We start from the raw sequence: 26,217 nt of genomic DNA on the forward strand, positions 1-26,217 counted from the left end.
AGCTGCTCTATGGGGAGCCTGCTTCTGCCTCTCCCTCTGCCTGCCATTCCCCCTGCTTGTTCTCTCAATCTCTCTCTCTCTCAAATAAATAAATAATCTTAAAAAAAAAACTGTTTAAAAAATATTTTCCTTTTTCATTCTGTGCTATTTTTCTGATTTATTCATTTAAATATTATGTAAGGTTTATTAAATGTAATATTTAGAACATTGAGGACTTAAATTTTATACCTTTGCTTTCATTGAATTTTTCTATTTATTCATTTTTATTTTATTTTACAAAAACAGGAGAAGCAAAGAAATAAAGCTAAAACAAAAACTGAGCACTTCACCACATATAGTTTAAGAAACACTGTTCCACTGGATTAAACTAAATCAATGGTTTTCAAACCATGTAGTGCCAAGTGTCCCATGTACTTCAAAAAATGATTTTTATCAGTTTTATTCATTGAATAAAGGGGTCCAAAGACTGTGAAATATGATTTGCAATCCCCTGAATATGATGCTCTGTCACTATTTGATCTCACTTATAGTCTTATAAGAAAGTTCCATTAAAAATGGCTGTTTTCTATGGGATTTTCAGATTTGTCCAGAGCTTAATTTCTTAATTAAAAATGGAACAAGATAAAGTAATTCAAAATATAAAAGTAAAAGACTCTTAAAACATTAGGAACTACTGCTAAGGAAATTATAAATGGAAAGGTCTAGAGTAATTTCATTAGCTAATGATTAAGAGGCTGCCATGACTGATGTACAGCCCACATAACCTGTAGGGTAAGCCCAGAAATAGCGAAGTCATAGTTCATGAATAAAAATTTGTACTCATTGGGGCTCCTGGGTGGCTCAGTCGTTAAGCGTCTGCCTTCGGCTCAGGTCATGATCCCAGGGTCCTGGGATCGAGCCCCGCGTCGGGCTCCCTGCTCGGCAGGAAGCCTGCTTCTCCCTCTCCCACTCCCCCTGCTTGTGTTCCCTCTCTCGCTGTGTCTCTCTCTGTCAAATAAATAAATAAAATCTTAAAAAAAAAAAAAAAAATTTGTACTCATTCTCTTTTATTCCTTTTTCTTTATGTTTGAGGTAATAGCATGGCTTGATTCTTCTCCTTTATTATTTTTGTAAATATCAAAAGGGAGAAACATTAACATATGCTTATTAAATTAAAAGCATATACACATATAATACATTGTTATGTTTTATAAATATACTTTTTTGATATCTAGCAACTGTCCCCAGATGTACTGTAAAGTTTTTTTGTTCACTGATAAAATTATTCACATTCATTTTCATAGGATTTTATTATTCTTAATTATCCTCAGATTTAATAACCATGCTAAAATAGAAGTAATCATACTTTTATATTTTTTCTTAATGTTTCCTTCAAAAAAAAATTTTTAAATTATGTCTTATCAGAAGGAAAATAAACTGAATTTTAAAGTAGAAAGTGGGAGTTTATCATTGCTCAGTTTTCTTCTAATGAATATTAGACCTTTTAAAGTCTATTTTCCTTAAAACATCTGATTTTATAATGCCATAGAAGGTATTTAAATTTAGAATAGTAAAAAATAAAATATTAATATTTTAAAACTATATCTCAAAAATCAGATCTCAGAGATACTAACTCATTGAAGGGTTGTTGTTGTTGTTTAAATGCCAAATAAAAGTTGCTTTAACTGAAAGCTTGCTAACATACTGACAGTTCATTTTACATATCTCTTCGGTGCATGGTTTTTGTGTTTTTTTTTTTGCTGTAAATGAATTTCACCATAATGCAGTGGTATGACAAAACAAAAGAAAAAATAAGAGTATGTGTTATATGCATATCTTCAGCAATTATTGCTAAATAGTTCTAACATCTTTAAGTGCTGTAGTTTTAAAGGAACAGAGAAACCCCAAGGAATATAGAGGAATGTTTCCTATCAAGATTAAAATTTGGCTCATTTAAAGTATCTGTTACTTTTTTTTTTTAGCACAACATATCCTAGAAAAAAATCCATATTTATATCTATTGCTACAGTATATGATTGAACTCAAAGTAAGATTGATAGATGCATTTAGAGTTATGGAATTATTTCATAGTTTTATGAAGGATAACTTACATCTTATGATTTTTATGTACAAAATCCGATAAGATCAATTACATGGTGCCAGTAGACAGGACTAAAAGAAATGACGATATATTTATTCTAAAATTAGAGAGAGACAGACAGACAGACAGAGAATCCTAGTTTTCACTTTGCTTTTAATAGAAAGCTATTTAACCTTGGGCAAGTATCTCAGTCTGTGTGGACCAAATCTGTAAATTGACAGGGTTGAAATAGAGGGAACTTCTTTTAGGTTCTAAATTGTTTAATTCTATGAAATAGGTATTGAAGATTAGTAGCGTAAGAAGGGACTCAAGTGAAATAAGTCAAGCAGAGAAAGTCAATTATCATATGGTTTCACTTATTTGTGGAACATAAGGAATAGCATGGAGGACATTAGGAGAAGGAAGGGAAAAATGAAGGGAGGGAAATCGGAGGGAGAAATGAACCATAAGAGACTATGGACTCCGAGAAACAAACTGAGGGTTTTAGAGGGGAGGGGGGGTGGAGAGGTGGGTAGCCTGGTGATGGGTATTAAGGAGGACTTAATGGAGCACTGGGTGTTACACGAAAACAATGGATCAAAAACTAATGATGTATTGTATGGTGACAAACATAACATAATAAAATTAAAAAAAAAAATAGAATGGACTCAATGCAATCCCCACTTCTCTGAAGTTAGTTGAGTGAGTATGTCTTAGATGGGTGCCGGGAAGCATATTCAATCAAAGCATATTTTGGTATTCATGCAGAGGATGCTTCTGCTCTCAGAGTCGTCCTCGTGTCAAACAGTCCTGAGGTAAGAATGCAGACTAAAGTTCTTCAGCTTCAGCTATGGGTAGCTTTCTAAAGGAAGTGACTCCACTTGCATAAATAAAAAATAATAATTTATAGGTATATCTGCAAATTATTCCAGAAGTTAAAACGTTGTGAGTTAGATTATTATTTTCTTTTTAAAGAGAGGAACCGTGTCTTCCATTTTATTGTCACTTAGAAGTCTTTCTTTCTGAAAATGTAGTCTCCCGGTTCCCACCTAGTGTGTTATAATATTTTGATATGCCATGGTATTTCATATTTCTTACAATCCTTTTGTCAGCATGAGTTGAAAACTGAAGAAATGGCAGAGAGGATATAACAGTTGTTTCCGTTAGGTTTCACTGCTGTTTGTTTTTGGAGTGTATCTTCGTGCAAACAGATTAACAGAGAAGTAAAATAATGAAGCACCCATCAAATTAAGACCAGTGTAAAGCTAACTTTTACCATATTGTCTAGGTCATAGTAGGAACTCAACAAATGTTTTTTGAAGTAGTTTCCTATGACCTTTTTTTTTTTTAAGTAAACTCTACCCCCAGTGTGGGGCTTGACCTCATGACCGTGAAATCAAGAGTTGCATGCTCTTTTATTGACTGAGTCAGTCAGGCACCCCCACCTATGGCCTTTTTAAAAATAGCCTCATACCTCTCTGTGATTTTGTTTGTGTTCCCTTTACAAGCATGTCTTTCTCAATCAGCATATTTCATTTTAATTATGAGAGGCGTTGAGATCATAAAACTAATTTTGGTCTTCTCAACCTAGCCAAAGTTTTCTTTTTCTTTTTGAACAAAATTAAAACTCACCAGTGATGGTTCTGAGCATGCTATTGACTGCCAAATTATCTATTCTTCTTAAATTATATGTTCTTCTTAAAAGAATTTCTTATGGGGCACCTGGGTGGCTCAGTCAATTAAGCGTCCGACTCTTGGTTTAGGCTCAGGTAGAATAAAAGAATTTACTACATATGTAGTTAGTTGACTTTTATATACAACCTAATGCTATCTAGAATAGATGCAGTATCACTTACTTTAGTTCATTTATTCATTCAGTCATTTATCCAATAAACAAATCTCTCTCAGTGTCCATAAATATAAAGACTGGATATTCACATTTACCTTTACTCTTGCTTTAAAGCTAAAGTGACTTATACAGACTCATGAGAAGAAGAAAAACTCTGAGGCTTTGTGCTTTGGAGAATAGAAAAATGATTTTTCTTCTTTATGCATGGAGAAATACATTGTGGAATGAATGACATGAGAAAAAAAGCAGAGAATCAGGAAATTGCAGGATAGGTAGAGGAAATACTGTATAATTCCCTTTAAATGGGATATTGAAAAATACCAGGAAATAATGAGACACATACTGGAAAAGGAGGCTAGGTATGGAGTATGAGCATGGAGAACCTTAAATAGCAGACCAGGATTTTTTTCTAAATGCGTAGGGAAATATTAACATTATTTGAAACTGGAAGAGGATAATAGTAAGTTCAGAGCCATGCTCTTAATAATTCATTAAGAAGTGGTTTTAATATAAATTGCAATGGCTAAGGAAAAACACTAGAAATGTTGATGAGTTTAGGCAGTATGACAAAAGTATCTGAGCTGTGGAATGCTAACAGAGATAGAAGAGCCCACAACAGGTGCACATGATTAATAAATGAGAAGAAGAAAAATAACTCTGAGTCTTCATGCTTTGGAGGGTAGAAAAATAATGGGGACACAAGTGTATGAAAGTAGGAAGACAAATTTAGTTTGATACATATTGACTTTAAGACATTAGAGGACTACCCAAAAAAAAAAAAAGAGAGATGATCAGCAATGACTTGGAAATGAGCTAAGATATTGTGATTCCATTAATGTGTGAGTTCCTACAGGGCATGACATTTTTGTGTTCCAAACAACAATTCCAGAGACTCAAAGTGATGTGTGCCTAATATGTCTTCTACAGTATAGGTTCTAGACAGATCACAATCGACAAATAAGTACTAGGACTGCTTCCTTTATGTCCTGTATATATTTGCACACTTCTAACTTAGCACCTATAATCTTATTGCAGTCATATATTTAAACAAGTGTCTCTTCCTACTAGGCTGTATATGCACTTTGAAGGCAGAGGACATTCCTGAGTCATTATGTTTCTCGCACATCACTTAATACTTGACACATAGAATATGCTTAATAAACTCTTAGTGAATAAATAAATGAATGAATGTCACATCAGAAAAAGACCTGAGGTCTTGTAGTAAACCTGACGTGGGGAATGGCACCACATTCTTAATTAGTTTTGTTGTATACTGTCACAATATGAAATGCCCAAACTCTCTAGTATATGTATAAATAGATAAAACCGATTTAGTCCCAACTTTTGTTTCCACTCCCTGTTGTATCAGAAACAAGATTCTCATAATTAGGATTCTGATATTTAAGAATGACCACTGATTTTATGACTACTCTTAATTATAAGAATAATTCTTCTTATCTGCCATTAGTTTTTAAAGTTATGCTATCAAGCAAGATTACTCAGTTCTACTTTCCTTATTATAAATATTTTCTTTTTGGACTTTTTATTTGGTGTTTGTGTACACAAAATGAATAACATGACACATGAGTAACAGACCCTTCCAACACTAAAAGCATTAATTTTGTTATCCGATACAAACTTTATTTTCACTTAAGCTGACTGAAAATGAAACTAAAAACACATTTAAAGTGTTAGTGATCTTTGTCTATTTACTAAGCCTCTTTAGACCTCACTGAGAAAAGCATTACTTTTGTCTTTTCCTCTTGGCTTATCAGCAGCTTTTTGAGTTCTTCACAGAAGCAGCAACAATGGAAAAAATTCCAGTGACATATTAGCTGCTATCTTTTCCAGATGGCAGTGACTCTATTAACAGCAGGAAAGCAAACTTAAGCACCCAGCTTGCATCCAATCCAGTACAAAGATACTCTAAGAGAATATCTAAGTTGGGTCATCAATTAAATTCACTCTGAGGGGCCATTAAGGTATAATATATTGTCAGTTCAGCTAAATTACAGTCCTAAACAAAATCGGCTTCATTTGTCTTCTGTCTGTAGCTCCCCCTGTTGGCAATATCATGCTGTTTACCCACAGCAGATGGAGTAATACCCAAGAGCAGTGGCGAATAACTCATCATCTGCAAGGTCAAGCCATCTTCATATTTCTATCCACATGCTTGTGGGTTCCAAGTTCTAATACCATCTCTCACAATTGAAATACATTGGTAATAAATAAATTCAGGGGGAGTAGTGCCTCATTTAGAAGCCAGGTGAATTCTCTATCAGCATCTCTTATTTTTCAGATCAGCCCTTCGTATAAATCCTCATGAAACATGTGTGCAGTTCATCTTTCAGGGTGTTAATGGCTAGCTGTGGCTTAAAATATTATATTGTGAGCATTTTATTCAAGAGCCACTGAGGTTGATTAATTCTCCAAAAAACTTTGTGGAAAGTTAGAAGGGATGAATTTAAATGTTGTTTGAATGAAGCTCTCTTGTTTTTGCAGACAAATTCAAAAGATGAAGCCAGGGTTAGCTCACGTATGAGAGGATGCTGGAATTGCTAGAGCTTTATGAAATACAAGATATTAATGTTTATTCTTCACCTCCTTGGTAATCTGCTATATACCTACTGTTTAAAGAAAATGCATTGACAAACATCAGAGCTCAGAATCTGAGCATTACACACAGTTCACCATGCAAGGATAATTAAAAAGGAATTCCATTCTTAACTCACATCTGTCAAAGAACATTAAAAACATCTAATTCATAACCACAGCAATCCTTCTGAACAGCTGCATTTCTTCCCCCCCCAATTTTCTCATATATCACACACTCAAGAGCCTCTCATTTGCCAACTGCTTTCAGCAAATCCCTCTATTCTCAAGCATATTCTTCAAAACTTTGTGCAAATCTTATTTTTTTTAAAAAGGTAGTTTCCGTCCCTTTTATCCAGTTTAGAAATTACTTGCTCACTCTGAATTAAGTTTCTTCTACCAAGACTGGTAGTATAAACAGGGCTTGCAGTTATAACATTCTCTTTGTTGGGGAAAAACGGACACTTAAATGCTCAATTTAATACTTCATTCTGCTCACCTGACTACATATGCTTTGGAATATTCTCCCAAGTTAAAGACAATCATGGTTAAACTTATTACCTTTGTCATTATGTTTAGAAACGGAGGTGGTAAAAGATATCAAATGATAAAATCTGACTGGATTTTGGAATTTGTTTTCCTGAATTCTTATGTTTTATTTTTTTTTAAAGAGTTTATTTATTTATCTGAGAGAGAGAGAGTGCGAGAGAGGGCACAGGTGCTGGGAGAGCGGCAGAGGCAGAGGGAGAAGCAGACTCCCTGCTGAGCAGGGAGCCAGTCGCAGGACTCAAGTCTAGACCATGAGATCATGACCTGAGCCGAAGTCTAGACCCTGAGATCATGACCTGAGCCAAAATCAAGCGTCAGATGCTTAACCGACTGAGCCACCCAGGCACCCCTCTTATATTTCATAAGAACTTAATTTTTATGACTAGAAAATTTTGAATTTTTACCAAGCAGAATGTTTATAAGCCCCTTGATGTAGCATTTACATAACAGAAAGTCCACTCACTTCAAGTGTACATTTCAGTGGTTTAAAGTACAATTAGAGAGTTGTGAAACCATGACCATAATAATTTTAGAAACTTTTCATCATCTCCGTAAGAAACCTTGAACTCTTTATCAAGTCATTCACCATCCCCACCCCCTTCCCCTAATTAGCAACCACTAAAGAGATTTTCTATCTCTTTAGATTTCCTATTCTGATCATTTCATATAAATGAAATTATTCAATATGTGGCCTTTTGTGTCTAGCTTCTTTTATTTAGCATATTGTTTTCAAGGTTCATCTATATTGTAGAATGTATCAGTATTTTATTTCTTTTTTATTGCCTAATAATATCCCATTGTATAAATACATGATATTTTGTTAATCCATAAACATCTTAGGAAAAAAACAGAAGAATCAATGCTGGTGATCATGTGTTAAACAATATCTTAGCTCCAACTTGAAAAGTCAAGTGATGAAAAAGACTGATTAGTTTGACTTAATTAAAATTAAAATACAGTGTGCCTCATAGGACACTATTAAATAATGAAAATGTAGCCCATAAAATGTAAGAAAATATTTGCAAATCATGTATCTGATAAGAGACTTGTATCCAGAATATATTAAGAACTCTTGGGGCGCTTGGATGGCTCAGTCAGTTGAGCATCTGACGCTTGATTTTGGCTCAGGTCATGATCTCAGGGTCGTGAGATTGAGCCCTGTGCCCAGCTCCTTGCTCAGTGGGGAGTCTGCTGGAGATTCTCTCTCTTCCTCTGCGCCTCACTCCCTTGCTTGTGCTTTCTTGATCTGTCTCTCTCTAAAACAAAACAAAACAAAAAACACCTCTTATAACTCTATAATAAAAACACAATCTAGTTTCAAAATTAGACACATAATTTGAATAAATGTATCTCCAAAGAAGACATATGAATCACTAATAAGCCCATGTTAATACTCTCAACATCATTAGTCAATAGTGAAATGCAAATCAAAACAATGATGAGATACCACTTCACCCCCACTGAAAAGTCGATAATAAAAATACAGATAATAAAGTGTTGATCAGGATGTGGAAAAACCATAATTCTTATACACTGCTGATGGGAATGTAAAATGGTGCAGCCACTTTGGGTAACAGTTTAGCAGTTTCTCAACATGTTCAACATAGAGTTACCATGACTTCAAAATTCCACTCCTAGATATATACCCTAGAAAACTGAAACATATGTCCACACAAAAACTTGAATGTGAATGTTCCTAGGAGCATTATTCACAATGTCCAAAAAATAGAAACAACTCAAACTGCTTTCTAAGAGTAAAATTACTAACAAATTTTAAAATGGTTTTTATAAGGTTTTTAAAAATGTTGTGATAACATTATCATCGAAAAATGGCAGTTTTCCAGTATGGAGTTTACCCAAAAAGTTAAAAATAGAAATACCATACAATTCCACTACTTGAAAAGAAAATGAATACACTAATTTGAAAAGATATATGCACCCCTGTTTTCACTGAAGCATTATTTACAACAGCCAAAATATGGAAGCAACTACCTAAGTGTCCATTGATAGATGAATGGATAAAGAGTATGCGGTATATACATATATATATATATATATATATATATATATATATATATATACACAATGGAATATGACTCAGCCATAAAAAATGAGATCCTGCTGGGGCGCCTGGGTGGCTCAGTCATTAAGTGTCTGCCTTCGGCTCAGGTCATGATCCCAGGGTTGTGGGATCAAGTCCCGCATCGGGCTCCCTCCTCTGTGGGGAAGCCTGCTTCTCCCTCTCCTACTCCCCCTGCTTGTGTTCCCTCTCTCGCTGTGTCTCTCTCTGTTGAATAAATAAATAAAATCTTCAAAAAAAAAAAAAAAAAATGAGATCCTGCTATTTGTGGCAACATGGATGGCCTTAGAGGGTATTATGCTAAGTGAAATATCAAAGACAAATACCATGTGATTTCACTTTTATGTGGAATCTAAATAAAACAAACAGAAACAGAAACAGATTAAACATATATAGACTCTCATACATAGAAGAAACTGGTGGTTGCCACAGGAAAAAGGGTTGGGGGGGAATGGGCAAAACAGGTGGAGGGGATTAAGAGGTGCAAACTTGCAGTTAGAAAACAAATAAGTCACAGGGATAAAAAGTACAGCTTAGAGAACTCAGACATTAATATTGTAAGAATGTTGTATGGTGACAGATAGTAACTGCACTTATTATGGTGAATACTGCCTAATGTATAGAATTGTTGAATCACTATGTTGTGAACCTAAAATTAATATAACACAGTATGTTAACTGTACTTTGATAATAAAAAAAATTTAAAAATAAAAAGAAATTTGTTAAAATGGCAGCTTTCTAAAACAAATAATACCCAATATTTTATCATAAAGCTAGTGAAACATAGATTTTACATCATATTATTGTCTACATCCAAAACTATTCTTTTGCTTATTGGGTTTAATTCAGACTCAGGTGGTTTGTTATTGCTTCTCAAAAAAAATTGAAAGTACTTCATCAGTGTCTATCCCCTCTCCAGCTCTATCAAATGTCACTTCCCAATCCCTGCCTTGCCAGTATCTTCCTACAAACCCATGCATACATGCAAGCATCCTGACATAATCATTATTGAATATTCCATGCAGAAATTACAATATGTTTGCATTCTTTTCACCTCTTTCTAAAATACACATCCTTTTCACCCAAATATCCCTATGTATACCACAAATATAACTTATTTTTCTTTTAATGATTTATCTGTTCATTTAGTCAGCATTTTTGAGTAGTCTGTCTTGTACCAGGATACTAATTTAGACTCTGATGTACAACAGCTAATAGAGAAAGGAAACAAATTCTCTCTTTACAGAAATTAAATTCTAGTAATCCTAGATAATCCTCAGATAGTACTTTCTCCAGAAATGATATGTCACCACATACACCCCCTCCCCAACACCACAACCACCTCCACCATTATCACCACCACTAGGTTTAGGTAGGATTCTCTTTAGATGAGTTCATAGTATTCCACACTTCTTTCTTCATATCATCTATCACACTATAAATAATCTGATTACTTGTGCAAAAGAATGTAATGATTGAACTGAGACTTGCTGGATGAAGAGTAATTTTCTAGAGTGAACCTCTATGGGATGGGGTTCTATTAGAAATTTATAGCAGCTACACAATGCTTAACTGGGGACAAGCATTTCCATATAGTTCATACTTATAAAGCATTTGTTGATTTGGCTCCTTGATTCGATGTCATTATCTCATTGAATAGTTCTGCAAGTCCTCTGTCCCCTTTTTGCACACAGATGACTCTTGTGCTACCAAGTAAGTGGTTGGATGCTCCACTTTTGAAATATTAACAAAGCTCTTCACTAAAGAACACACACAATTTACCACTTCTGCCAGGTTTTCAAGAGCTTTTAGGAAAGAGTTATTAATATGCTATTGCTATCCCTTTCCTTTGCCTAGGAGAGCATTAGAAGTATATATATGTAGACATTTTAATTGCTGAAAAGATGGATATTTGAGCAACTGAAAAAATCTATATACTTAAAAAATTTTATATTCACATATGATGGATATTAGTTCATCATGAATGTTTAGGCACTTAATGACCCAGATTTTTTCCACTTCATAAAATGGAATAAGTAATGTACATTTTCATACTCCATTAATTCAAATGACTCAGGTATCATTTAGTAAATTAATATTTAAGTGCACTAAATTTGATATACTCACATCAAAGTAAATTTGATGAAATAAACATACATTTGAATGCTAGCTATACTTACTACCTATCATGCTCTTGCTTGATGTCTGTACTCTGAAATCTGTTTGTATTTTTTTTTTCTTTAATTTAAAAGGACAAGTGCTTCTCATTCTTTGTCTTACCACAAACAGGGCTGGATCAAATTCCAAGGAATAGAAAGGCAATTATCATCTATCACAAAGCTTTACTTTATAATAGGGGACAAGGAGGATTTACCAGATTAAAGAAGAGAATTCCACCTCAAATTGGCTTAAAGCAAAACAAAAACCAAAACAAAAACCAAGGTGTGTGAGAGGATTCATTGACTCACCTAATTAAAAAAATACTGATGCAGATTAGGCATGAATGAATCCAGGATTCCAACCATTCCATTATAATCCATCCCACTCTTTTGTTACTCTGTTTCTGATGTGTTGCCTTTATCTCAGGCAGGCTCTTCGTGCCTGAGACCGATGTACAGTTCCAAAGGTAAGTGCTGCCTCCTGTGGTACATCCCACTGCTTCGCCAAGTAAATGAGAGTATCATGTTTTCCCTGATAGAGTCAGCAAAGAGCTTCGTGTTGAACAGAACTAGTCACTATGGCAAGTGGGTGTTGCATTCTCATTGATCAGTTATAGTTGCCTCCTGCAAGGAGGTATGAGGGTTACCCCACCCAAACTACATAGTCTAAAAGTGAAGGAAGTACAAGTTATCCACTACAAAATGGATGCAGGGTGGAAAAAAATCAGAAGTCTACCTCAAAGCCCAATATGCTATTAACATTCTAAGCTCATCCATACATAGAAAAACAAATTATCCATGTAATGATAAATAAAGATCCACTTTGACCCTTCCTTATCAAGTTGGGTGCCCACATTGACTGAATTTAGTTTAGTTTGTGTGTTTTTAAAGATTTCATTTATTTGTTTGGTAGAGAGAGAGAGAGCAACAGAGGGAGAGGGAGAAGCAGACTTCCTGCTGAGTGGGGAGCCTGATGCGGGACTCGATCCCAGGACCCTGGAATCATGACCTGAGCCGAAGGCAGATGCTTAACCGACTGAGCCATCCAGGCACCCTGAATTTAGTTTTGATGAATGAAAGTTTTGTACTTTGAATTCTTCCTTTCCTTCTTACCATTTGAATCACAAATGCTTTATAGTTAGGAATTCTATGTTAATGGTTAAATTGAGGAATAAATATTTACTTGATGCAGATTTTCTAAGCTAGGCAAATAAAAGAGCATTAAAGAATTAATTAATATACCCCTTGGCCCACAGTTTGAGATAGGAATAAAGGTGTTGCCAGTTCTATCCCTCATCCTTAGAAGGATCCGCTTATACAGAATTTGGTGAGGTATTTTCTGTTCTGCTGACACACTTTTACATGGAATGTCCCACAAGAAGTAAAAAATTCCATTATTAAGTGGTAGACGATACTTCTTCAAAATTGATATCAAGATTCGAAGGAATAAAATATATTTGCCATGTATTCCAAGAAAAGAGGCTAAGAGAACAAGAAAATATATCTAAAATATTTAGTAAGTGAATTTCGATTGAGAAGAGGGTAAACATTGTAAAACGCTGGAAACAATTTTAAGCAGTTCATTGAAAACCTTAAAAATGAGAAAAATACATAGATTCCTATTATAAGTTTTGGGAAGCTTTGGTGCCTACATCACATCTTTTTGGTTTCCTTCTGATTTTGGCTATATAGCTAGAGTTGACTGCTTGGTGCACTGACTTGTAAGGAGAAGTGAGTCTGTTGTTCTGTGTCAGGGCTTTTCTCCAAAGTTATACAGGAGCTTGTTCAGCATACGTAGCTACAACCCTGGATGGGAGAAGCGTTAAATGCCTCTGAGGGAGCATTTAATAAATGAGAGATGAGAGATGGTGGATAAATATCTCTGTAGATGAGTATAATGAATTGCAACACCAACCACTAAGGATCTAGAACAAAGCTACACTTTTTATAATGGAGAAGAACCTAATTCTTGTAAAAGATCTCCTGAGTCTGTAATAGAGACAATACGTTCCCACGGGACATCAAAGGATGGAGCTATCAAAAATGAGCTATATATGTATTTTCTGACCCACTGCATCATAATTGTCAGGCAATCATTGTAGCAAACCATTGTGCCATGAAAATGATGCATTTGGGATTGAAGCCAAGATTGAGGACAAATCATTTAAGTGATTTCAATGACTAGCCCAGACCCCACGGTAACTCACCTTTGTTACCTACATCTATCCTTCAGCTCATTCCTTTGGCCTTGTGGCTACAGTAGGCTAGCCGAAAAAACTAGGTTGGTATGAGCTACAGTTTCTACTTTTGCAGCTGACCTCGAGGCATTAATTGTTATTATTTCTTTTAGCAGCACCAATTCTAGGTTTGGATGGCTGATAATGAGGGAAATCTAGATTGGGTGGGTAAAGGGAAAAATGATGAATATTAAATGCAGTTTCAGGAGCAATAGCGTAAGTGAGGGCTAATTTATTCTTCTAAAATTTTGATATTGTCTATATTTGAAATTGCAGCTAGGCAAAACCAGCAAAATGAGTGAGAGTATGGATTTAGCGTGGGTCTCGGGCCATCTACGTGAAGCTGGAAATGAATTCCAGCAAATGCTTTGGTACAACTTTTCCATGCTCTTGGACCACCTCTGATTTCACTCACAGATGTGGAAAAGAGCTCGGTACATACTGACAAGTGATACCTCAAGCGCTAATAGAATGGATCTCAGTTTTTTGCCTCAAAGCTCCCCTTTGAAGCCCAAGATGCTGCTCAGGTTAAGCAGGCCCAACTCTGAAATGATAAAGCTAACTCCAGGGGCTATACTCAAAAAACAGGGGAAGGGAGTAAAGGCACGTATGCTCTAGCCTTTCATCCTTTGGAAGAAAGGATCAGGGAGGAACTCTACACATAGCTCAGAGGCCCTATGACAATGACCTTTGTAACAAGCATGTATTAACATTTTCTCCACCACTATCTCATCCTACCTGTTCCATTTCCATATTCCTTCATTTTATTTCACCTCACAAAGCAAATTCATACAACCAAGATAGTCTTAATCTATACTTTTGGGGGAACCCAAAGAGTAATAGTTATAGTAATGGCTAGTTATTTCAAGAGTATTTTATTCTTGCTGGGAGGATGCTGAAAGGGTAGTAAGAAGTAGCTGCCTTAAATACAGGACTCTATCTTTAGTATTTTATAAACAGCTCAAATCCACTGAAAGATTAGGCTTGCTGGTTTGGAGGGAGTGGAGAAAGCAAAAATACCCTGTGAAATGAACAGAAGTAAAGTTCTGAACCCTACTAGCTCAGTGGGTCTTGTGAAGAAAAGAGCTGTGGTATGACCTCAGGGAAGGTGTCTGCATAGCATAGGTAAGCATGGGAGTTCACACTCAGCAAAGCTTCTCATTGTCCAGATAAGCAGAGAATTGCTTGACATCAAAGGAGCACTGTGGGTTTCAACAAAAGGAATTTTAGTAGTAACCATATTTGATGGATTAAAATTGCTTGCAATAAAACATCCCATATTCTAGAAAGGAAAATGGGAGTGGCTTCAAGAATCAATTATATGGATGTTGCCCATTTTATTTTGCATGGATACTCTTAATCAGGATTATAGTAATTTAAAGAAATTAAATCTGAGTTTATGGATTGAGATTCACTATGTTTAATGCTTTACTTGGATTAATCGATTTAGACTTCAAATAGTCTTACAAGGTTCTTGTTATTGATGTTTTGTGTGTGCCAGGCATTTTTCTAGATCAGCATAGTCAATGTAGGATCATCAAAGAAAAGTGTCTTCTATTTCACATTAGAATAATGACAACAAAAAACTGGGTAAAAATGTGAGTATGAAATAATATCTTTTGTTAGACTCTATATGATAGAATTGAATCTTATCAGTTCTAAGAGCCATATTTTTTGTATTTAAATATCTACAAAATTGTAATACGTCTACTAATTGATGGCTTACCATACTTTAATTGACACTATTTTTAATAGTTTTTTTCTTAGAGGTACATAAAATATTAGTTTGTCTTGCAATTGAAGTGGCTTAATTAGATCAAACCATAAAGGACAAGATAGAACCATAGATAAATGGAGAAGAAAATGGAGACAGAATATATAAATTTAGAAGGGGGAAACTGATAAATGAAGGACAAAAAGCAGAAGATGAATACACCAAGAAAATATAGAGACCTTATCACTGGAAGGGAAAGGAAGAAAGTAAAAGAAAGATAAGGGCACTAGAAAGAAGGAGATGAAAGAAATAAATCCCACAAGAAATGCGACTCTTGTCAGTTACAGGTGGGAGAGATGTTTCATTTCAGACAGCAGGAAATGAAAGCTTGATAGGTGAAAGCTGAATGGACCCTACCAACAGTTTAAATGAAAAAAAGTGACCATTTCAATAATAAAAAGGAAAGTGAAATAACTTTTTTATTCATGCTTAAGTCAAGGGTCATTTTAGCGCTTCTGTGTAGCAGTGTATTTTCAGCAAACAATTACCAATATGTTAAAAATAAGATTTCAGGCAACATATGAGCAAACGTATAACTTTGCTGTATTATATTGCACAGTTCTGAGAGAGTTTGTTGTGAGATGTAAATTACTTTCCTTGATCTCTCCGGGTCTATCATGTGAACGCTTGACACATATTACCTACGGTGCCTCTTAGGCTGAGACTTCCCAAAGGGAGAAGAGAAAATCCAACATATATTCATTCATTCATTCACACATATACATTCTTAGTTTATTCCTGCTACTATGTTAGGCTCTGGAAATTTAGAAATGAATTAGATACTAGGAGAGAGAGATAAGATCATTAGAGAGAGTGATAAATGCTGTCACTGATGTATGCACAGAGAAGTATGTTGGGGAAAAGGGCTGGGGAGAATGAAATTGCAAGACAAGAGTGGGAGGAGTCCAATCAGTGCAGGACTAAGAGGGCAACTAAGAAAGGGCAAATCTAATTCTATTTACATTTCAGTGAAGATCAGGGTGACAATTATTAATGGGCCTTTAAGAATTCTTGTACCTTTGTTCCTTTCTGTTATATTTACCATGGTTTTCAGATAATTAGTTTTTTCTTAAAAAAGAGCTTTGTAAAACTGATGGTATTTTTTCTTAAAGAGGAGGGAAGGGCACAATTAGGAAGGTATTTTAGGTGGACAAATGCCACCTTTTACCTTCATTACCACATACACATGTGTCTTAAAGAGAAACATGCCCCTCTGATACACAACACACACACACACACACACACACACACACATGTATTTTTTGAGGTTTTTGTGAAGTTCCTTTTGGATCCTGGGAACAGAAATATACTCAAGATACATTACCCCAGAATCAAGGAATATTGTAAAGATACACATAAAAAGCATGGAAACATGTAAACATTTTCTGGTGCTGAAAAGTCATCCCTCCTGGTATGAAACTTTTGAATATGTTATGTTACATCTCAAATGGGATTTTGGATAATCCAAGATACTCTCCCTATTTTAAGGTCTGTAACCTTAATTATATCTACAGTTGGGCTCAATCTAATTACATGATTTTAAAGTAAAGATTTTGCTTCAGCTACAGTCAAAAAATGTGCCAAAAAGAAAACTCAGAGAGATTTAAAGCAGGAGACTGCTTTGATGCCCCTTTGTTATCTCTGAAGGTCCCATATTTAAGAACCAGAGAGAGGCATCTAGAAGTTAAAGATGAACCCCAGGTGACACCCAACAGAAAAATGAGGACTTCAGTTCTACGGCTGCAAAGAATTAGATTCTGCCAACAACCTGAATAAGACTGGAAGCAGATTCTTCCTCAGGGCCTCTAGACAAGAGCCTAGGCCAGCTGACACTTCTTTGATTTTGACCTTGTAAGACTCTAAGCAAAGAACCAGCCATATTAATCCAGACTTCTGAACTAGAGAACTGTGAGATAATGAATTTGTGTTTTTATAATCTGATAATTTTTTTTATGATAGCAAAAGAAACCTAATAGAGCCTTAAAATCACAGCCCCCAAAGGAGGGGAGTGAATAGGTGTGGTTGTATATATCCCATATATGGTGTCCTTAATCGGCACAATGCTCCAGTCTATGCAGCATGTCATGGTCTGGCCTACAGCTGGCTGCTGTAGGCAGCACTAATCTTCGCTCCATTAAGCTGTGGCCTTGGAAGCGAAGTCACAGACCAAAGGCAATGCAATATATCCAAGGAAAACCACCTTAGCCACTTTGTTCAGAAGATGGTCATTACAATCACTAAGGATTTCTTATTCTGCTCAGTAGAAAATTCCTTAGTAAATTTGCTCTTATTCCTTATGGTAATTTGAAATATGCCCACACATTTTCTGAAATTCCCTTCAAAAGGAAGAAGACTTCCGCTGCTTCTTTTGAGTGTAACTTGGACTTGATACTCACTTTCAAAAAATATGTCTATTTAAAAATAATAATAAAGTAAAAGTGTACTTATTTGGAGACTAGGTCTAAAAGGCATCACACTTTCCTGATTGTCCTTTCTCTTGGATCACATGCTCTGGAGGAATGTGAGGTTATCAACCCCATCTGATGGGTTGATGGTCCCCTCATTAGAGCCCCTGAAACAGTGGAAGATAGATAAGTACACTTTAGCTAAGCTACTTATGAATTCCTTACCAAAAGAAAATAAGATAGCAAAAGTTTGTTGTTTTAAGAGCTATGTTTGGGGCTGCTAGAGGTAAATAATATTTCCTGCATGATCACAATTTCTATTTTTCAACCTCATATTTCATTCTGAATAAAATGGCATTAAGTTATTATTAATGATACTTCATAATTTTCTTTTTCATGTCCATGTGAAGTGTAAAATATGAAATCAAATTATCCCAGTTTCTGTACCAGAGTGCTTATGACTTCCCATTTGTACTGCCATATTATATGCAAATAAAACCTGAAAAAATGATTTAAAGATCTGTTGGTTCAAAGCAGATTTTAGCATTTGTAATGTGATCCATCTTTCTTAAGGTGTTTGATTTTTTTCCCCCAAACTATGATATATGGTTATTAACTGCTATACACAAATCTCCACTTTCACTGATGCTAGTAGTTTGTAGAGAGAAAGCATGTAGAGTGAAAGAACAGGACCGCTTACCACTTTAAATTAATATAGCTTAATGGAATTGAACAACTTACTGTTTTGCTATCCAGTGCCTAACATCTGAGTTTTATTATTTTATCTGAGTTCTTTAAAGGAATTCAAAAAAGACCTTTATGTATGTGTCAGCAAAAGTAAGTGATAAAAGACTGGAAATCCATCTGCTGCATATAAGGTAGAGACTGGGTAAAATGAGTAATAATTTCAGTAATAAATGAATTACAGTATGTGACTTCATTGTTTATAAATCTTCCCCAGACTTTGAAATGTCATATAAAGGTCAACCATGGCAGCTAATATAGTCATGTTCCCTTAGCAAAGGTGCTGCCCTATAGCAAGTTTCCTACTTGAGCAAAACTATTAGGGGCCACATCCCATGACATATCCTTTGGCCACAACTGAATGAACCATGGAAGATCAGTTGACCTAGAAGCCACCAGAATCCATAAGCCAGCCAGCAAAAAATGAGGTGGTCTGGCATGAAAAGAAATTATATCCTCAAAGAGGGACAAAGTTGGACACAAGGAGATCCTCTCCTTTGGCAATTGTAACTAGAAAATATGACAGAATCAAGCAACTCCTCATCAGAACAGACAATGAAACTGGGTATAGATGTAAGGCATGAAGCAGGAGAGGCAATGACAGTAAGTGGGCCTAAGTTGTGAGTACACAGAAACTATAAATAAGCAAAGCCAAAGGCCAAGAATCTATAGAGAGTATCAGTGACAGATGCAGTGAAAGAAAAATAAGAGAAATGCCAATGATGATAGAGATTTGTAAATTTCTAATGACAAAGAAATTATGTAATGTAAATCAGTATTAAACACTTCCATTCCTGAAGGTAAATTGCTGTCTCCACATGCCAAGCTTTATTGCTATTACTGTTATGAGATTTTATGTCCATTATGTCTACACATATTTTTAAAATACACTTCCGCTGATTGAGTTAGACTAGGTCTGTTTTACTAGCAACCCTAAAATAAATACAATACAATGATGCTTACTGAAGACAATCATTAGCACTGTTTTTCTAGATCTCCAAATGGTGTGTGGATTTTCATATATGTATGTGAGCACAGGCCAGTCCCCTTTTTTTTCCACTACATGTCATTATCCATGTCATTATTTGGGTCCTTCTGGAGAAGAGTGTATAATTTCAAAAACACATTTTCACTACTTGGGAAAAAGTATATGAATAGTGTATTGATCAATATCTAGAAGGGCTTTCAAACTCCATGTTTTATTCTAGCAAGTACTCATTCAAGATGTTGTGCGTGTCTGTGTATGTATGAATGTGTATGTACAGTATTGGAAAATTTGGAGCATTAAATTCTTTTTCTGGTGGAAAAGATATGCTTTAATCGATCTACTCACAAATATTGCTAAAGAGATATTATTCGTACGACAAACTAGAGTTTAGAACATTAGATTTAAATTTGCTATAATTTTATCTATATGATCTTAGGCAGTAATTCAATCTCTCTGAATCTAAAAAGAATAATTTGTAAGATGGGGTTGTATGACTATGCTGCTTAATACATGGTGTTCTCATGAGAAGCAATTATGGAAGTACTTCATGAATTTTAAGAGATAGCACAGATATAAGACATTGGCATTGATGTCACTCTACAAATGACCATCAGTATGCATCCTTGGGAGTGAGTTTCTTACCTGCCATTTGTAATGTCCACATAACTCAGAACTAAGCAATATTGAATATTATTGAACTAGGTACAATAAATTCTATCACATCTTTATCCCCAATCTAGTTGCTTAATATATCATAAGAGTAGTTATTATTTACTTTTTCTATTTATTTTACCTCATTTTGAAATATTTTTATTTATATAATAGCAGTTATTCATCTTATAAGCAAAATCTTGTATTGGATAGGGAAATAGGCTTTGTTCTCTAAAAATAATTAATAAGGAATTTTTGAATTGGAGAAAATAATGTAAAGTAACTTTTTTATTCAGTTATATGATGGGCTTATTTGTTTACAAATATATATTTAATAAATGTTTGGTTGTCAAACATATGTCACATTTCCTTGTTTCAAGCTGATTTCAATTAAAGAAGAGATGAATGTAATTATGTAATTTTAACCACACCAAGAGTTACAATCTATTGTCCCTGTTAACTTTCCATTTCCCTTCACCCATATCATGTTCTCAGTTCCCTCTGAAAACAGATTAAATGGCTATTTTAGTAAAACACGTTCAACTCTCCTGACCCTCTCCCATTTATCATATTTTTTAGGCCGGAGACACCAACACTGGTTCAGTGCACATCCCGGCTTACTTCCGTCCTAACCCTTCACCACCAATCGTGGCTGGAGGAAATCATGTTGATCAGTCTCACTTTAAAATCATGATCTCTAACATTTAGGAGGACATAATGGAATTGCCCCTCAATTTTCAGACCTCCAAAAACTCCCTCTCTGTTCTCATTTGTAAACGATGATCTTTATTCCAATCTTACTAAGAAGACCAAAACAATCTGAAGACAACTTCCACAGCTCCCCATCACCAAATCCCCATCTCTGCCTCTTTTACTGCTCAAGTACTTTTCCAGCTATCAACCAAAAGACAATCCCTTCTACACAAGAGATCCCATAACCTCTTCCAATTAAAGGACATGGCTCAAGGAATTCTCAGCAACTTTTTCTATCTTTCCTAACAACATGAAAACATTCTGTTATATCTCCACTGTTTTTTTTAAAAGTCTCTTTGACGTTGTTCCTCCATTTAGCTACTAAACTGTTTTTTTCTTATTACAGAAAACAATTCTTGAAATTGCTTTGCTTTGTATAATGTCTCTGAGTACTTTTCCTCCATTCTCTTTGAATCAATCAAATCAAGCACTCATATTCATTACTTTGTCAAAAAATGCTCGTCAGGGTTTCCAGTGACCTTCATGTTGCCAAATCCAGTAGTTAATTCTCTGTCTTCACCTTATTCGACTGACCAGGAATATGTGATCTCTCCCTTCTGCTAAAATTATGCCTTCACATGGCGTTTGGAGACATATGCTTGCATTGTCTTCCTTCTTTCTTGATGATTACTCTTTGTCACCTTTTTGATTTCTCTCATCCCTCCCTGTCTAAAAAAATTTGTTGATTTCTTCCATTCTCAAGGTTTTAAATGACCATATATGCTTATAACAATTTGGTATCACTAGCATTAAGCTCTGCCCTGATCACTCCAGTCTTAAGTACATAATTGTCTATATAACATACTCATTTCTTTGTCTAACGGACATCTCAAACTTGACATGTCCAGAATTCAGCTCCCATTCTCCCTTCCCTGTCAAACTGCTCTTCCTACAATCTTCCCTTTCTCAGTTACCGACAAGGCCAGCCTCAGTTGCTTTAAATAAAAACCTCAGTTGACATTCTGAATACATCCCTTTCCCTCAGAGCCCACATTCATTCTATCAACATATCTTATAGGCTTTATCTCCAAAGCACTTTCCAAATCTGTCCACTTTTCAACACCACACCTGCTACCATCTTCATTCAAGCCACTCTCTTCTCTTGCCCCCAGATTATCACAGTGGCCTCCTAATGGTTTCCAGCTTCTTCCTTTCCCCTTTCATTCTATTCTTAACCTTAGCCAGAGTGACTCTGATGTAACACAAACCAAATGATGCCACCCCTTTGTTTTGATGGGCCCAATGCTTCTAATATCACTAAGAGTAAAGCAAAATGCCTTTAGCATATTGTTTTTATCTTCCTGAGATCGTGTCTCATTATACTTTATTATCTATAAAACTGGTGTCAGTGATATTACCTGAAGAAGTTGTGAGGATTAAATTAAGATTTGTTACCTATAAAGCACATAGTAAGAAACAATATTCAATGATTAAAGCATTATTATTATTTTTGTTATCTCATGTTTGTGATCTGGCTCCTTCTTTGGTCTGTGATATATGTCTTAAGAATATCCTAATATTTCAGTATTTTCCTTTTGCTTCTTGTCTTTTTGCTTCTCAAAATGTAGTATCGTATATATACAGTTTTCTTGACATCAGGGACACAGAGCTAATAGATCATTTTATTTATTATACTCACTCCAAAAAAGTTAATGTTTGTTAATTATATAATCCCTTAGATAACAGGCATATTCAGTGCCTTCAATTTTTTTTTTTTTTTTAAGATTTTATTTATTTGACAGACAGACACAGCGAGAGAGGGAACACAAGCAGGGGGAGTAGGAGAGGGAAAAGCAGGCTTCCCCGTGGAGCAGGGAGCCCGATGCGTGGCTTGATCCCAGGACTCTGGGATCATGACCTGAGCCGAAGGCAGACGCCTAACGACTGAGCCACCCAGGCACCCCCAGTGCCTTCAATTTTGAAAGTGAATTTATGTAGTATATATTTTAGAAGTCCAAAAGAGAGATGTTGATAAGATGGAGGAGATTTGGTGTACCTCACATTTCACAATGTATAGGTTTTTACCACAGTGTGTGGAAAGTCACTTGGAGACGGAACGCACTCCTATTTTTCTTAATATGTTAATAAACCAGAATATGTTGCCATTTTATTTGAAAGATGTGTTTAAAGAATGTTTTAAGAAGCTTGTTTACAAACACAGGCACAAAATCATTTCTACTTTTCCCTTAAGGCACCATCACTGCAGTCAAACACACCTGCATTCAAAATTTCTAGGCAAGGCAACTTCTTGTAGTGTTACTTCAGGTACTCATATGCACTCTAGCAATGGTGCCTGTATTCATTATTACTTCTTATAATTCTGATTGATCAGAATCATGCCTGATATATAAGAGGCAAGTTTCCCTGCCATTTTAGCCAATCACACCATTACCTCATTTGTACATAATGAGATTAGTCAGGCTGAGTAGTGGAGTGAGGGAGTGAGACTCTTATTTAATTGACCAGTTGGGGAAATCGATTGGGAAAAGCAAGATGTGCCTTATAGTAATGAGGAAGAAATGGACATACTGGAATCTAAAGCAAATAGGCAAAAAGATTAAGAATGAAGCAAGATTAACAAAGATGGGGATAAAGTCCATCAGAAAATACAAAATGTTTAAAAACAACAAAACAAGGGCAATAACAACAAAAAAGATTATGAAATGCAGGAAAGGTAAATATCAGGGTCGGGTCTTGTCCTATAAGAAAACAGTAATACTAACTTTAATCATTGCTCATAGAGTGCAACTGAAGAAGAGACAATCGTATGTTTGTCAGTGTCAGAATAACCATAGAGACAAGGTCAACATTACAATGTTGCTTCTTGGTATACTGGTGGGCACCTGTTGTCTCTGACTCTGGGAAAATAATTTAACTTAAGACTATCCTTAAGATCATTCTTATGTCTTATATGTTCCACCAAAATTGAAATGGTACTCATTATGGAGATAGATGTATTTGGTAGCTTTCTTACTATATTGGTACAGCGAATCCATGTTGCCATTTTATCATTGGAAGGGAGATTTTTGGTAAAATTGTCATGAAGTTTGTCTACTTACAAGCTTATTATTATAGTTAAATTTAGCCACTGAACACTATTTTTAGGAAAAGGAATTTCTTAATAGGCTTTACTTAGTATCTGAGTGATATTTATATGTAAAGAGTAGGATATAATTAGTCATTACTAATCATTACTAATAATTAGAAATCATTAGAAAGCAATATAATCAATTCAAGAAAAAATCAATTTTGGGTAGGTTATAAAAAATATTTGTTAAGATTATCATATCATATCATCATTACCTTCCATATTTTCTTGAGCTCATTAGATTCTATCTATAGATAATATAACTTCATATACGAAATTCAAGTTTAGAATTTCTCCAAACACACACACACATACATATGAAATTTATATATCCATATTGTCATTTTTGAGGAAGATTCCCTTTATTGATAAAGGTGAAGAGGAGGGAAGAAAGCTTAGGGTTTGAATATAGAAGCAGCAACACAAGCACATTTATCGAACATCCACTATATATCAAGGATTGCATATTTCTTGTAAATGCCCCAGCTGATCAATGAGGCATGACATTTTTATCTGTTAAATAGATAAGTAAAATGAGGTTTATCAGTTAGGAGATGGATACAAAGTCACAATGGCATTAAGTTGGTATTTGAACTCAGACTATTATGACTCCTAAATCTCTGCAATTAATATAAATTACACAGCTTCTAAGTCACCCTTCTTGTACCTTCTAAAATGGCCTGGATAAAATTATTTTGGTTTTTACCTCACAACCTGCAAAATGTAAGAGGTTTTACACTCTCAAATTGCATCTGGAGAAAATACATATATGAAGGCAAATATACTGCATTAGTAAGCAAACACCATCTTATTAGAGTCCAACAAAAGCATAAGCAATTTTAGCCAGGTAGGCAAGAACTTGAAAAGCAGAATATTAAACCCAAATTTAAGTGAGCAAATAGCAAACATTTTATTGCATAATTCACAGTAATAAAACCCAGAGGATTTTGTCTTTATCAATGGTGATCTTCTGAAGCAAAATGGAAAAAAAAAATCATACTTTTTCTGTTCTTGAAGGAGTACAGAGAACAAGGGGTCATACTACGTACAAAATAAGAATAGGCTGTTCCATGCAGACTAAATCACCAGAAAAAAACAAAACAAAACAAAACAAAACTGGCCCAAGGACCTTCCAAGTTCTTGATGGTCTGACGGTCAATCATGTATGTGTGTGTGTGTGTGTGTGTGTGAGAGAGAGAGAGACAGAGACAGAGACAGAGAGAGACAGAGAGAGAGAGAGAAGGATCTGTCAAAAGATCTGGGGTGCTTCATCACCAACTAGTGTCAATATATCATTAGACATTGACCTCCGTTTAGAAATCTTAATCTTCATCTGTGTCCACAGAGCTACTATTTTACATCAATGTTAAGGGTACCAAATCTGCATGTCTAGACCAGACCTCCCTCTTCAGCTCCAAATTTCTATTTCCAAATTGCTATTAGTGTCAATTCTCCTTGTGGACTTTTTGTGTGTGCTAAATTTGAACTAGAAATCGAAATAAACAACTTCTCCCCATATCTCTCACTTCAAGGAAATTATGAGAAAAGATGCACATCGAATATAGAAAACTTTAAGTATCAATCTTTACACTAACAGCTTAGATTCTTTAAATTTTCAAGTGATCTTAACCTTGGAAATATAATTTTTACTTAAGTTGAATATGATGACTCCATTTCCTTGCTATTCAAAAGTGGCTGTTTTCGTTGCCGTAAGAATAGAATAATAATTGAAAAAAAGAAAATGAAAGGAAGAAATAAATAGACTAAATATCATTTATCTAAAAGTCTTATAAACATTAATAACCACACCAGCTTGATAAAGAAAACCCCAGACACAGACATATTTTCCTATCTTCACTGAGTGGGGAAAAAAATAGGGTGAGATAAGCCTAATCTCCAGAAACAGGTTAAATAAAGTCAATATCGCAGCTTGATAAATAGAGGATAGAATTTTGAAAGGTTATGGAATCTTCTTTCCTTGAGGTCATTAGGAATAAGATTCTCATTTTCAGGGAGGGCTCAGATGTATTTTACACTGAAGACAAGAGAAGCACTAAATGAAACTCAAGGTGACTTCCCATCCTATTTTTGTATTCTAAGGAATAATGCATTTATTTTTGAAACGGTATTTAGAAACAAATATAAGGAAGTCACAGAGACTGATCCAGCTGGCAGTAGGGAGAAATGTTCCAATAATTCTTGTAAAGCAGCAGGGAAAGCAGGTTATTGTGTATGTGAGTGAGCAAAGGGAAACCGCGGCTGGACCTGATTATCCCCCTGCCCCAAATG

The sequence above is a fragment of the Halichoerus grypus genome, chromosome 4 (assembly GCF_964656455.1).
Source record: "Halichoerus grypus chromosome 4, mHalGry1.hap1.1, whole genome shotgun sequence".
Classification (NCBI taxonomy): Eukaryota; Metazoa; Chordata; class Mammalia; order Carnivora; family Phocidae; genus Halichoerus; species Halichoerus grypus.